The sequence below is a fragment of the Acinonyx jubatus genome, chromosome B3 (genome assembly GCF_027475565.1).
Source record: "Acinonyx jubatus isolate Ajub_Pintada_27869175 chromosome B3, VMU_Ajub_asm_v1.0, whole genome shotgun sequence".
Lineage (NCBI taxonomy): Eukaryota > Metazoa > Chordata > Mammalia > Carnivora > Felidae > Acinonyx > Acinonyx jubatus.
The window spans coordinates 23578647-23591715 of record NC_069386.1 but is presented as its reverse complement, the minus strand read 5'-3'; the positions used below and the strand labels follow the sequence as shown (position 1 = coordinate 23591715).

General features: G+C 33.1%; 1 protein-coding gene across 1 annotated transcript in view; it reads right to left on the bottom strand.

Moving 5' to 3' along the window:
- Window positions 1-486: 486 nt before the first annotated feature.
- Window positions 487-13069, bottom strand: part of LOC113598046 (uncharacterized) — a 41063-nt gene continuing 28480 nt past the window's right edge. The window contains exons 9-12 of the mRNA XM_053225081.1: window positions 5257-5340; window positions 4692-4833; window positions 3826-3929; window positions 487-3146 (exon numbers count right to left, since the gene is read on the bottom strand). The gene's annotated coding sequence lies outside the window, so the exon portion shown is untranslated. The remainder of the gene's footprint in view (window positions 3147-3825; window positions 3930-4691; window positions 4834-5256; window positions 5341-13069) is intronic.

Genomic DNA, 13069 nt, shown 5'->3' with positions numbered 1-13069 from the left:
GAAAGAACCCTTTGTATAACTTCACGTTACTTTGCTGGAAAATCTGCTTGGATTGTGATGTTCTAGGATAAACCAAGTTAAATATAAGATGCAAGACATAAAACAAACAGTCACTATAGAAAAAAGTGAGAAAATTTTATAGATAGCCTCAGTTCTACTTCAAACCACCAGAAGAAAGGACAGTTCAGATTATTTAATTGATGTTCACTTAGCCATTCATATTAATGCTAAAGGTTTTCAACCCATTCTATAGCACAGAATATCCTCAAAATTAATTTAACACAACCAGAAAATCTGATATAAAACCATGACAAAAATAGGACAGAAAATTATGGATCAACTTCATTTAATAGTATACTTGCAAAAAGTCCAAATCAAACTAAGATATTCATAATTTAGTAGTAAATTTAGAGCAAAACATTTTTTACCAAAACACTTTTACCAAATTATTAATTCAATGAATAAAATAAAGTTTCAATAATATAATTATTTCACAATAATAAAAGTTTAATTGAAGAATAATACAATTTTTTTAGGAAAAAACATTTATTACATTACCACCTGATTTTGATGAAATTTCTTAAAAATATAAAAGGTGGGAAACTTACCTAATATGATACACAAAATTATCTCAAATTTAAAATTCAAATATTGCATTAATGATTGAGACCACCTAAATAAAAATAACTTACCTATTAAGTTTAGGACCTGATACCACCCCTAGCAGAGTCCTATACACAAGATAGAACTACAAACCAATAAATACATTGACAGTTTTCCCATCTAAACTATAGCTCTTCTATTATTGAAAATATCTTACTCATGTAGGCAAACAGCTTATTTATCAGACAAAAATTTTGATTATCTACACTCCCATCAAGGACCTCATGTTACTCTTTTACCAATCTTAAACTATTGTATGCCAAATTTTGTCCATTCTTAACCATTTCCATTTTTTGAAAAACCCACCTCAAACCACACCAACCCAGACCCCAAAGCTTACTTTTAAAACACTACTAAACGTTGTCAAAGTGGTGTTTTCCCTTGCTGCAGTAAGTTTACTTAGTCACTCAGCTTTTCTTGATCATCGTTCTTTCTTGGAGTCTTTTTGGTTAATAGACCAGCAACAATATACTGGTCAAACCCAAGGTTTGATTAAATCAAGGGTGGGTAAAATTTCCACATTTAAGTGCTCTGAAAGTACCAGTCAGTGAACATTATCAACATAATTAAATCAAGATCACTTGGAAGGAGAGAATCAAAATGATCAGTATTTGCAAATGATTTGGTATGTACTTTGACAAAATCTGAAAAGTCATGAGAAGAGTAAGGTGACCACCTTCCCCCCCAAAACAAAATTTTCAGATTTAGAAAAAATATCAAGTAAGAAAATAAACTGAAAAAAAATCACAAATTGAAAATGTTAGCAGTAATTAAAATTGCTGAATAAAAAGAAAGACATACCTTGTCCTTGGATAGGAAGACTTATATTACTAAAAACCAATTCCCCCTAAATTAATTTACTTAAGTTGATGAAATTGCAGTCTAAACTGTAATTTCTTCCAACGAGAAGACACGTGAGACAGGAGGCAGAAGAAGAGACACACATATCCACAGAAAAAAAATGGTGCCAGTCACAGATGAAATACAGCATATGTGCAAGATGGCATTACAGATAAATGGGCAATTATTGGCAAATAATCGCAAGTAATGGCAAATAACTTGGCAACTTTAAGATTTCAAATCAAAAAAATTTCTCATGATTTAAGAATTTGAATAAAAGAAACACAAAAGAATAAGAAGTTAACATAGGTGAACGGTTTTATGAAATCAGTATAAATATTTTTTCCAAAATGACATGAAACTCAGAAGCCATAAAAGCAAACATGGTTATACTTGGACATATAACAATCATACACATTCTTACAACAAAAATGAAGTATAAAAGTGCATAAAAATGTCTATAATGCTTCACAATCCAAAGCTTATTCTCCCAGTAATAAATGAGCTCTTCAAAACCAGAAATCTAAACCCCCACCCCCAAAATTGGACATAAAGAGGAAATTAAAGAATACAGATGGCTAATAAACATGAAAAAATGATCAAACTCAAAAACAAAAGAAATACAGTTTAAGACAATAGTTTGGGCTATCACATTGGCAAAAAAATTAAATATTTATAAAATCCATTATCTGTGAAGTTGTGGGGAAAGCTGGCAATCTCATTCATTGCCATTTGAGGATAAAGTTGTCACCACATTTTAAGGAAATCTTGTAATAATTTGAAATGTGCATATCCTTAATCCCAGTATTTGAACTGCTAAGTAATTTATTATGATATAATAGACAAGTGCAGAATTATTGATAGGGAGTTTCATTGCACAGAAATTTGGTGCTAACATAAATATCTATGAATGAGAAATGCTTATAACATTTAATTATATTTCACCTACAAAACAGTCGTGCAGTCATTCAACAAATGACACAGATGTGTATTACTGAAATAGAAAAGGGTATTAAAACTGTTAAATGAAAGACAATTTGCAGAAGAATGTGTACAATATGGCCCTACTTCCAGAACCCCTCAAAATAGTTTGTGTGTATGTGTCTGTGTGATTGTATGTGTGCATCTATCCACTTAAAGAATGCACACAACTCCCTTAATAGAAGAAAACTTTGGGAGGGTAGAATTGGGAGGGAGGAGGGAACTTAATTTATATATTAGATATTTAGATACACTTTGAAGTTTTGAAAAAAAAATTGTGTAGTTTCTTTTCAATATATCCAATATTTAAATTTTACCATATGGCAAATGGAAATTATAAATGTATATTTATGGGAGCACTGAGCAATTCCATCATTTTGAGATTCTTGTGCAATAATATTTCCTCTACTGAGGCTCCTGGGATTGAGTCAAGTGGCAGCAAGGGAAACAGTCACCATGCCCAAATTAAAGTCTCATCGATGATATCCCAACATGAGCATTTCTCAGTTAAGCATTTCTTATCTGCAGGAGGTGTCCACTGCAACACAGGAAAGAGACGAGTCTCCAAGCATAAAGAAGACTGTATCATTGTTTTGGTGAAGCTTGTAGTAGAAGTAATGGCACCCTCAGTAATAAATCCACCTCACATTTGTGGTCATCACCTGCAAGGATACAGGAGGGAAAATTGGCAAAGCTGTGGGACTTTTCTAAGGAGCTTATTGGGGGCTATGAAATTCTTATATACTCTACCTGTACATATCCTAGAATGAATCTACCCAGGGGACACACAGAAAGCCACATTTTCAGCTGCTGGGTCCACATTGGCCAGACAAATTACTTTAAATCTCCCTAAATCAAACATCAGTGCTACTTTTTCTTCCTTGCTGGGCTAAAAAGTGATAGGCACCTCCAACTATCTCAGATTTTTATCTCTTTCCCTCTGTATTGGCTTCTTAAAGTTCTAGGTCACTCATTCATTTGACCAATTATTTCAGAAGAAAATAGTTGTCTTCCCTCCAGTCTAATGGTTTTTGAGAACCACTGAATCTCATGAAACTGACTCTGTTAACACATTGGATCCAGCCAATTAGGAGCTTAGTTTATCGGATAAGAAAAGTTAAGAAAATCTTTCTTATTAACCATAACTATACTAACTGAAATGTAGAAAATCTATGAATGTATATAAGAAAAGCTGTATCTCTTAACTCACTATGCATTCTGGCCTTTGAAGTCAACTAGAATATAACCAGAAGTCATTAATCTTCAGAAAATTAACATCTAATTTTCTGCCCAGACATGGTTGCCCCTAGAAAGCAAGGAATATTCTGAAAAAAACCTTACCTTCAGAGGGTAGCATTTGGACAACAGCCCCTTTGTCTGAAGAGTCTTGTTTCAAGGATTTACTGGTATCATTCACTTCAAATGAATTCCCAAGAAGTGATCTTCTGAGGGGAAAAAAATGAAAAATTACACTTCCAATGAAAAAAGTAATTCAGCTGGAGGCTGGGAAGTTATTCTTTGGTACTCTTTATTGATTTTATTTGGAAGCTGCTTCTTAACTCTCACACAACTCAGAAACTGTACGTAGCTGCACCATAGCTCTATACATTTCAGTATAAGCATATTATATCAGAGCCCTTATCTCTTGTGCATTTCCAAAATTGACTGGATTGCCTGAATCCCACTGAACATTATGTCTCTTTTCCCCCCATCATTTATTATTTTCTGCTTATTTGGCCAGGCTACTTACAAAATCACTCAGTATAATCTATTTATGTATCTATTCTCAGTAAAAGTTTATTGAGAACATATTCCATGCCTGGAAATATATAATTACTTGTACCACAAAAGTAAACTAAAAATGTCAGGCCATAAGAAATTAAAAGCCCATTTGATGAATCAAGCACAGAAATAAAGACCTGAGAAGTAACTTAGTAAATGGTCTCACAGAGGTAGATACAGTTTTAGGACTGTTGAGGGTTTAGGGTTGTTGAGAAAGTCCTCCATTTAGGGATACCTGTTAATACCCACAGCTATAACTCCTAGTTACTGTAATGCCCAATATTAACTGGATATTAGATGGGCTTTTAATAATATTTAGCTACAACCAAATGTTATCAAGCTTAAGAAGAGGGAGATCTATCAGATCCTATCCATCTTGGGCTTTTTTCCAGTAAACATGATGTTCCCTGATAATACAGTCATACCTGCAAGGGTGTCCAAAAGACCACAGGTAGGAATGGAGAATCACTGACTTAAAATTAAGTTGTTATCTTACTCTCTGGAGATAGAATTCAAGAAAGGCAAAGGCATAGACAATTTCTCTTCCCTTTTAGGCCCCATCATTACCTGGCAGAGGAAAACAAGAGGAAAAATAACATTTTAAGACAAAATATGCATACATAGTATAAATTTTACCTATATGTACATATAAACTATATATATTTTTTAAATATTACACAAACACATGTAAATGTAATCTAATTTAACAATAAAACATGCACAAATTGTGGGTATAGTGTTATACAGACTGGAAAGAGTGGATATTGCTAAGTTCTTGTGTGTCACATGCACAACCTTCAAACATGCATTGCTCTCCCTTCCACCTGACATTGAATAGACCCAAAAAATGGCTGGCTAGTAATTATTTTATCAAGGTAAAATATTCTTTTTCTATTAAGGCTAAATGTTATCAAATATACACACACACACACACACACACACACATATGTGTATATATATATCTCAATAAAAACATGGGTTTTCTATTACCATCTCATGAAGTCCAAGAGAAGCTCCCACAGTTCCATTGGCAAAAGAAAATTGTTTCTAGCTTATCAATTTTCACAAGACCATCTTTAAAAGAAAATATGCATGTCAATAACATCTAAATATTTGGAAGGATTGGATTAAACTAAATATCTCTTTTATAATAACAGTCTAATATTTACTCCAAAGCAATAATCTCGTGAAAGGATACATTCCTGTGCAAGAATCATAAATGTTCTAACCACTCTTCATATAAAAGAATTCATAAATACAATATTTTTATCTATGATTGTGAAGAAAGCTCATACTGTAAATCATCAGTTTTAAACAACTTCAATAAAACAATAAAGTATAGGTGTTATAAAATGAAGAGTACACTTCATTAATATATTCAGAGTATCCTCAAAATTGCACAGAACAATGGCTTACATTTGATTTTCTGATCTCAAATTTGCTGATTACTCCGTAAAAAATAAAGAATTGTGTGTATCCTAAAGCAATGTCCTAACAATGTCTTTCTGAAGTCATCTGCAGAACACCATATCTCAACTTTAATCAAATGTATTTAGGTTTCTTTTTCATCATGTCAACCATTAAAATATCTTGAAATACTAGCTTTATGTAAAGGTATAAAATTTTAAAATTTACATTAAAGAAAAAAGCAGGCAAAAAACATAATTGTTAAAACATGCTTTTGTCTTCAGAATATAAACTTGCTGATGTAATATCGTCTTATTTCATTTCCTGTTTCCTGACAAGTTTAGAAACATTTATCATAATGTAGGAGCTTATACTTCTATTTTCAAACACATTTTCCCCAAAACAAACTTACCTAAATTTTCAATTACAGATATTTTAAAGATGCTATTTTTATAAGATCTACATATTTCATCATACATTGGCATACATGTTAGTAGCTCTAGATAATTTGTTTCCAATAGAACTTTGGCTCCTGCTGAACAAAGGTTTATAAATCCTGGGGCCAGAGTAATAGTATATCACTGTGCATACATAATTCTCTCGTCTAAGAGTAAATTTGGTCCCGAAAATTGCTGTTGGAAAATGCATGAATATGGACGTTAGAGTTTTCTTAAAGTCCTAATGGAAGACAAGTAGACTTTCCCTTCAAAGGAACCATAGAGACACAGTTCTTCAAAAAGTATTAATATCTAAGTTAGGATAATGTATCATGGAAGAGAAAGATATTAGGTGAGTCTAAATGGGAAAAGAAACACAATCTTCTAAAATTACTGTCTCTGCAAAGCCTGTTACTACTGAGGAAATCTTGGCAAAGTATAGCAACTGCTCTGGCTTCTATTACACTTGATTCTTACACAGTTAGATGACAGAAATATATTAATTTCTTTAGACTTGTATGACAGTGTGTCTCAACCTTTTTTTATTATCATGTGATTGGATATCCTTTTTAGACATTTTCCCCTAGTTTTCAATCCTCCCCCCCACCAATTTTAATACCACAAATATTCTGTATATCTGCTTATGTGTGTATGTGCATGGTGACTGTTTGGAGGGCCATAAACCACTATAATATTTAAGATTTCTTTTGCTCCCAAGAATTACTTTTCACCTCAGAAGTATGACATCAATTATGTTGAGAATCATGGTGTATAGTATTTGAGAAAAATAACTAAACAGGTAGGAAGCATATAGAGTCTTCCAGCTTATCATGAAATGTGTTTGGGGTAGTTTCCCATTCTCTTCTAATGCTCATACTCAACAGGACACACTACTGAGGGCTCAGAGATGTTCTCTCAATCACATATCTCACTTTGGTCCAATATAATCTTTATTCCTGAAAAAGGAACTATGCCTTTATGCTTTGGGCTAAGCACATAAATGTCAAAAATTCTAGAATACACAGGAATGAAAATCATGCAGGACTCACCATATTATTAATGTATACATGTGATGTGATTACAAAAGTTCTCATAAAATAGATTAAATTATTGGCTAGTTAAATATTGGCTAAAAACATAGATAAATATGAATGAGTGATATTATATTGTCAAGGGAACTTCTGGAAGATTTGCAGAGATAACCATTGTTGACGATGGAAATCTAAGTATCAGTGTTTAGTTGCTGAGTCTTAAGTGCAACTAAAACCTTGGATTCCTCCATATCCATCTCCCTTCAAGAAAACACGAGACAAATAACATTTCTAATGGAGTCCACAGTCAGTAGTGATGCCCCTCTTTCATTCCTAACTCTAGTTATTTATGTCTTCTCACTTTGTTTCTTGTTCAGTCTAACTAAAGGCTTGTCAGTTTCATTAATCTTTGCAGAAATCCAACTTTTGGTCTCATGGGTTTTCTTCCTAGTAATTCTGGGTTTTGTTTTTATTTCATTGATTTTTGCCCAAATATTTATTATTTACTTCCTTTCACTTGATTTTCTAGTTTAGTCTTTTTCTTATTTTTTAAAGCGGAAGTTTAGGTTATTTATTTGATGTTTTTATATTTACTCTTTTCTGATAGTCATTTAAAACTATAAATTTTCTAGGGCACCTGGTGGCTCATTTGGTTAAGCCACCAACTTGATTTTGGCTCAGGTCATGATCTCACGTTTTGTGAATTTGAGCCCTGAATCAGTCTCTGCACCAGGCTCTGCACTGATGGCACAAAGCTTGCTTCAGATTATCTTTCTCTTCCTCTCTCTTCCCTTCACTTGCTTGTGCTCTCTCAAAATAAATAAACTTAAAACAATTTTTAATGTTTATTTTTGACAGAGAGAGAGGCACAGAGTGTGAGCAGGGGAGGGTTATTTTTGACAGAGAGACAGGGAGACACATAATCCAAAACAGGCTCCAGGCTCTGAGATGTCAGCAGAGCCCAACGTGGGGCTCGAACTGATGAACCATGAGATCATGACCTGGGCCAAAGTCCGAAACCCAACTGACTGAGCCACCCAGGCACCCCTTAAAATTTTTTTTAAAACTATAATTTTCTTCTAAGCATCTCTTTTTATGTATCCCATTCAATTCTAAATGTTTTCTAGTTTTTTTTTCATGATTTTATCTTTGACCAATTGGTTCTTTGAAGTATGTTAATTTTCAAATATTTGGTGATTTCCCAGATTTATTTGTTTTGATTTCTAATTTAATTCCCCATGGCTATAGACCATACTTTACATGATTTTAATATTTTTAAATTAATTGAGTCTAGTTGTATGATGTAGCATATGGTCTATGCTGGAGAATACTCCAGATGTTTTTGAAAATAGTTTGTTTTCTGCTGTTGCTGAGTGTGTATGTATATGTGTGTGTGTGTGTGTGTGTGTGTGTGTGTGTGTATCAGATCAAATTTATTGGTAAGATTGCTCAAGTATGCTATAACCACACTGATTCTCTAATTGGTCTGTCAATTATTAAGAAGGTACTAAAGTGTCCAGTTATTATTACTGAACTATCTACTTATCCTTTCAACCATGTCTGTTTTTCCTTTGTTATTTGAGGCACTGTGGTTAGCTGATTATGTTTTATATCTATCTATCTATCTATCTATCATCTACCAATCTATCATCTATCTGATTAATTAAACCATCTATCACTATATAATATTCTTTTTCATTTCTAATAATAGTTTACATTAATGTCTGTTTTCTCTGATGTCAGAATAGCCATTCCAGTTCCTTTTTGGGTATTCCTTGCGTAATACAGCTTTATCCATCATTTTAGTTTCAAACTGTTTTTGTATTTCATTCTAAATTGTATCTTTCATAAATTGTATCTTTCATAAATAATATATAGCTATTTAATTTTTGATGGAATCTTTCAGTTTCTGTCTTTTAAATTTAATATAATAGTCATAGGGTGGGATTTATGTTTGCCATTTTTCTTTTTTTAATGTCTTACATCTTTTTGGTTCCTATGTTCATTCTTAGCTGCTTTCTTTTGTTTTAAGTAAGTATTTTCCTATTACACTGTTTAAATTCTTTGTACTTCTTTTAATATTTTTGAGTTATTATTGAGGACTCATCCTACTCTTTATAAAGTATGTTTTAAATTATCATAATTTCAGGTTAACACTAACTTCGTTATATAGCATTTATATGTCTTGAACTCAGTTTCAGAATAGTGCTTCTGTCACTCATGTTTTCCATATATTCCAACAGATAAATTACTGATGCTATCATTTATCCAGGCATGTTTATAACCATGACTATGAGCATGAAATAGGTGACATAAACTAAACATTAAGGATTCTGACATCACTGGACACTGTGATCATGTTTTGAAGTCAGAGAGACCAGCAAACACAATCAATAGCTGGCTAGCATAGACAGAATCTCACTGTCATTTGGATCATTATAGTTCCTTAAAAGAATATCAGTATTCTTTGGACAAAATGCATACCTACTGCTTAATTTTCATATATTTGTTATCACATAACATAGAAAAGAAAGGCAAAAATCCATAATCTCTTTTAATTTTGACCATCTAACAGCCCTCAAGGAATCAATAATCACTGAGAAAATTATGCAGCTCAGACAAATGTGTAAATGGCTCATGTGTAGGCACAACCATTTCTCAAATTTTCAGAACTACCATGAGAGTGCATCATTGCATTTCTTCTCAGATAAGAGAGCTGGTAAAAGTGACAAAATCAACTGTTCTTTGGTGAGATGGCAAGAATTCCATGAAATTACTATCTTAACTTCCAACCTACAAATCACAAGGACAATCAGAGGAGCTGAAAAAGAAAAACTTTTATATTCAGTGTTTATTGATAAGAGGTTATAAGTAATTACATACATTCATTGACCATGACAAGAAAAAAGTATACTTGTTCCATGGAATAGAATAGTATACAAAGTTATTTGTTCTAAGACCTAGTCAAAGTTTCTCCAAAGAATTCTAAGCATCATTCATCAAAACTAGGATCTCCCTTTAAACAGAAATGAACAGACCAAAGTAATATGAATATTAACGATTAAAATTATAAGAACTTGAAATGCAATAATTTCACCATTAAAAATATTTAATGCAGGGGCACCTGGGTGGCTCAGTTGGTTAAGCATCCAACTTCAGCTCAGGTCATAATCTCATGGTTCATGAGTTTAAGCCCCGTGTCAGGCTCTATGCTAACAGCTAGGAGCCTGGATCCTGCTTCAGATTCTGTGTCTCCCTCTCTTTCTGCCCCATTCCCTGCTTCCACTCTGTCTTTCTCTTTCAAAATATAAATAAACATTAAAAAATTTTTAAAATATTTAATGCAGTATGTACTTGACTCCATCACTCAAATGTCTAGAAAAATTCTCTTTGGGTGACAAGAAATCAAACACTATGAATTCTTGTGACTGGATTAACAAGCAAATTAAGATACTCTCTGAGACATTCTCATACATAGAAACCATTGTTCAGCTTCCATTACGTTTCCTTTATCTAAAAAAATAATTGGTAACTAATGACTTAATATCTTTTGAATTGACTATCTAATTTACCTCAATGGACTATGCCTTACAAGATTGCAGCATATAAGGAAATCAGGTGACTGGCTTAAGGGTAGACAAAAACATAACTCATTGGTCTCATGTGCTGGTCCCCCAGTGTCTGATTATCATGAGTCTATGGTTGCTGCCAGCCAAGCATTCACAGAGTACCATGTCATTCCTAAATTAGATATTTATAGGTCTCCGTACAACTCAATCAGCTTAGGTTTCAAATACCACAGACCTGGCTTGTACTACTACCTGACAAATATATGTATTTGCCTTACAGGATCCTTCAGCAGACTTCAACTCACAGAAGTGATTGTCACTCATTTTGTTCAGATTCCACATTTATAAAAGGGACGTTGATCCTAAGATATGTGGTAGACACTGAGTACTCCAGATTCCGTCTCCCTGGGACACACCTATACCATTTAATCATGGAGACTGGGCATCACAATCAATGACTCAATCTCACAACTGATTAGTACAATCAGAGTTTTACTGTCATATGAATGTTAGAATGTCCTAAGAGGAATGCCAGTATTTTCAGGACAAAATACTAATGTTAGAATTCCTGTTGGAATTCTTTCAAGAAAAGGGAATAAACTCATATGAGACCCAGCTAGTGTTCTTGTCAACCTGTGGAAACAGAGTAAAAATATGGAAAGATGTGTATACACATCCTTTTGTCAAACATTCATAACACAGAAAGGATTATAATACACCTTCATATCAAAAGAACTCATGTTACTTAACTAGGACGTTTCTGTTGTTATTCAAAAAGAGAAGTCATAAAAATCTTGGAAATAAAAGAGACAAAATATTGGATGGCTCACTGATAATTAAGAAGTCACATTGGATTAACAGCTACTTCACAAAACCAATTATCTACTTAATTACAGATAAGTATTTTACTTAAAAAGCCATAAAAGTACATTTATTTAAAATTGATTATAACCCTTGGAGTGCACTGGTTTGTTCCATTCCAGAGAAAAGGAACAGATAAAAATGACAAAATCAGCACTTCTTTGCTACAATGGTGAGTATTCTATGACATTCATAAAATTATTCCATTCTACAAAAGCACAGAGGAAATTTAAAAAGTTGTGAAATAACCTTCCCAGTTGAATGGTTACTGATGAGAGGTAGTTAAGGAATTAACCATATATTCCCTTGACTACATAACTAGAAAAATTATGCTTTTCCTCAGAAAAGGTGGTAGAGAAAGTCAAATTTCTAATACATCGGTCTCAAGGTATTAGATCCAGAGCACCCCCAGCATTACTCACTACGATTATAACTTATCTTTATGCATATAAACCCATTGATGGAATATAAACATTAGCCAATTATATCAACATAAAACTTCAATAATTAGAAATTTAATAATTTCATGTTAAAATGTTTAATGAAATACCTAGTTTAATCTATCATGAAATATCTAGAAAATTTCTTCCTGAGTGACAAGAAAAAGAAAAAAAAAGTTCTAATCCCTGCAACTGGGCTAGCAGGCAAATTAAAACATATAGATCATCCAATAAATATAATCTATTCTTCGATTTTCCCATAATTATTCTATTTAAGAGATAAATGACTAGCAAAAAATGAATAATTTCTAATTGACTATCTAATAAGACCTAAACATGTTGATTCTCACAAATGACTATGACTAAAGAAATGGTGTAAATAGCTCATGTGTAGGCACAACTATTTCTCACAGTGTTCACTACTCATGTGCTGGTTCTCCACAGTCTGTTTACTGTGGGCTTATGAAGGCTACCAGTCAAGCACTCAGAGTTGCCATGTCATTCCATAATAGTTATTTATTCCCTCTGTACAATTCATTTCCACTAGCATTCATCAGCATGCTAGTTTTCCAATGCTATAGTCTTTTTTATTTGGTACTATGTCCTGACCAAATTGAATTCTCCTCCACATTTTTTTTTTTGTCTAGCATTGTGGTCCCTGTGCTGGACCTCAGCTCACAGAAGTGATTTTGTCATTCATTTTCTTCCGATGTCAACAAGACCCATTTTTGAAGTCATCACTGATCCAAGCACCTTTGCAAAAGGGATTTTGATCCTGATATAAAAAGGCAGACATTAAGAAATGAGGATTGTCTCACTAGGACACACTGAATCATACTATTCAATTATGGAGACTAGCCACTACTGTCAAGGACCCAGCCTCATGACTAACTAACTTAGCCAAATTCTTATCATTAGAGTGTTATAATTCACTGAGAGGAATGCCAGCATCTTCGGGGAAAAATGCTTACCAGCAAGAAAATTCCCACTGACGCTTGAGGATGGGAGGCAGAATTTTTCCTAACACTTTCATTTCATGTCTCAAGGGGAAGAAATAA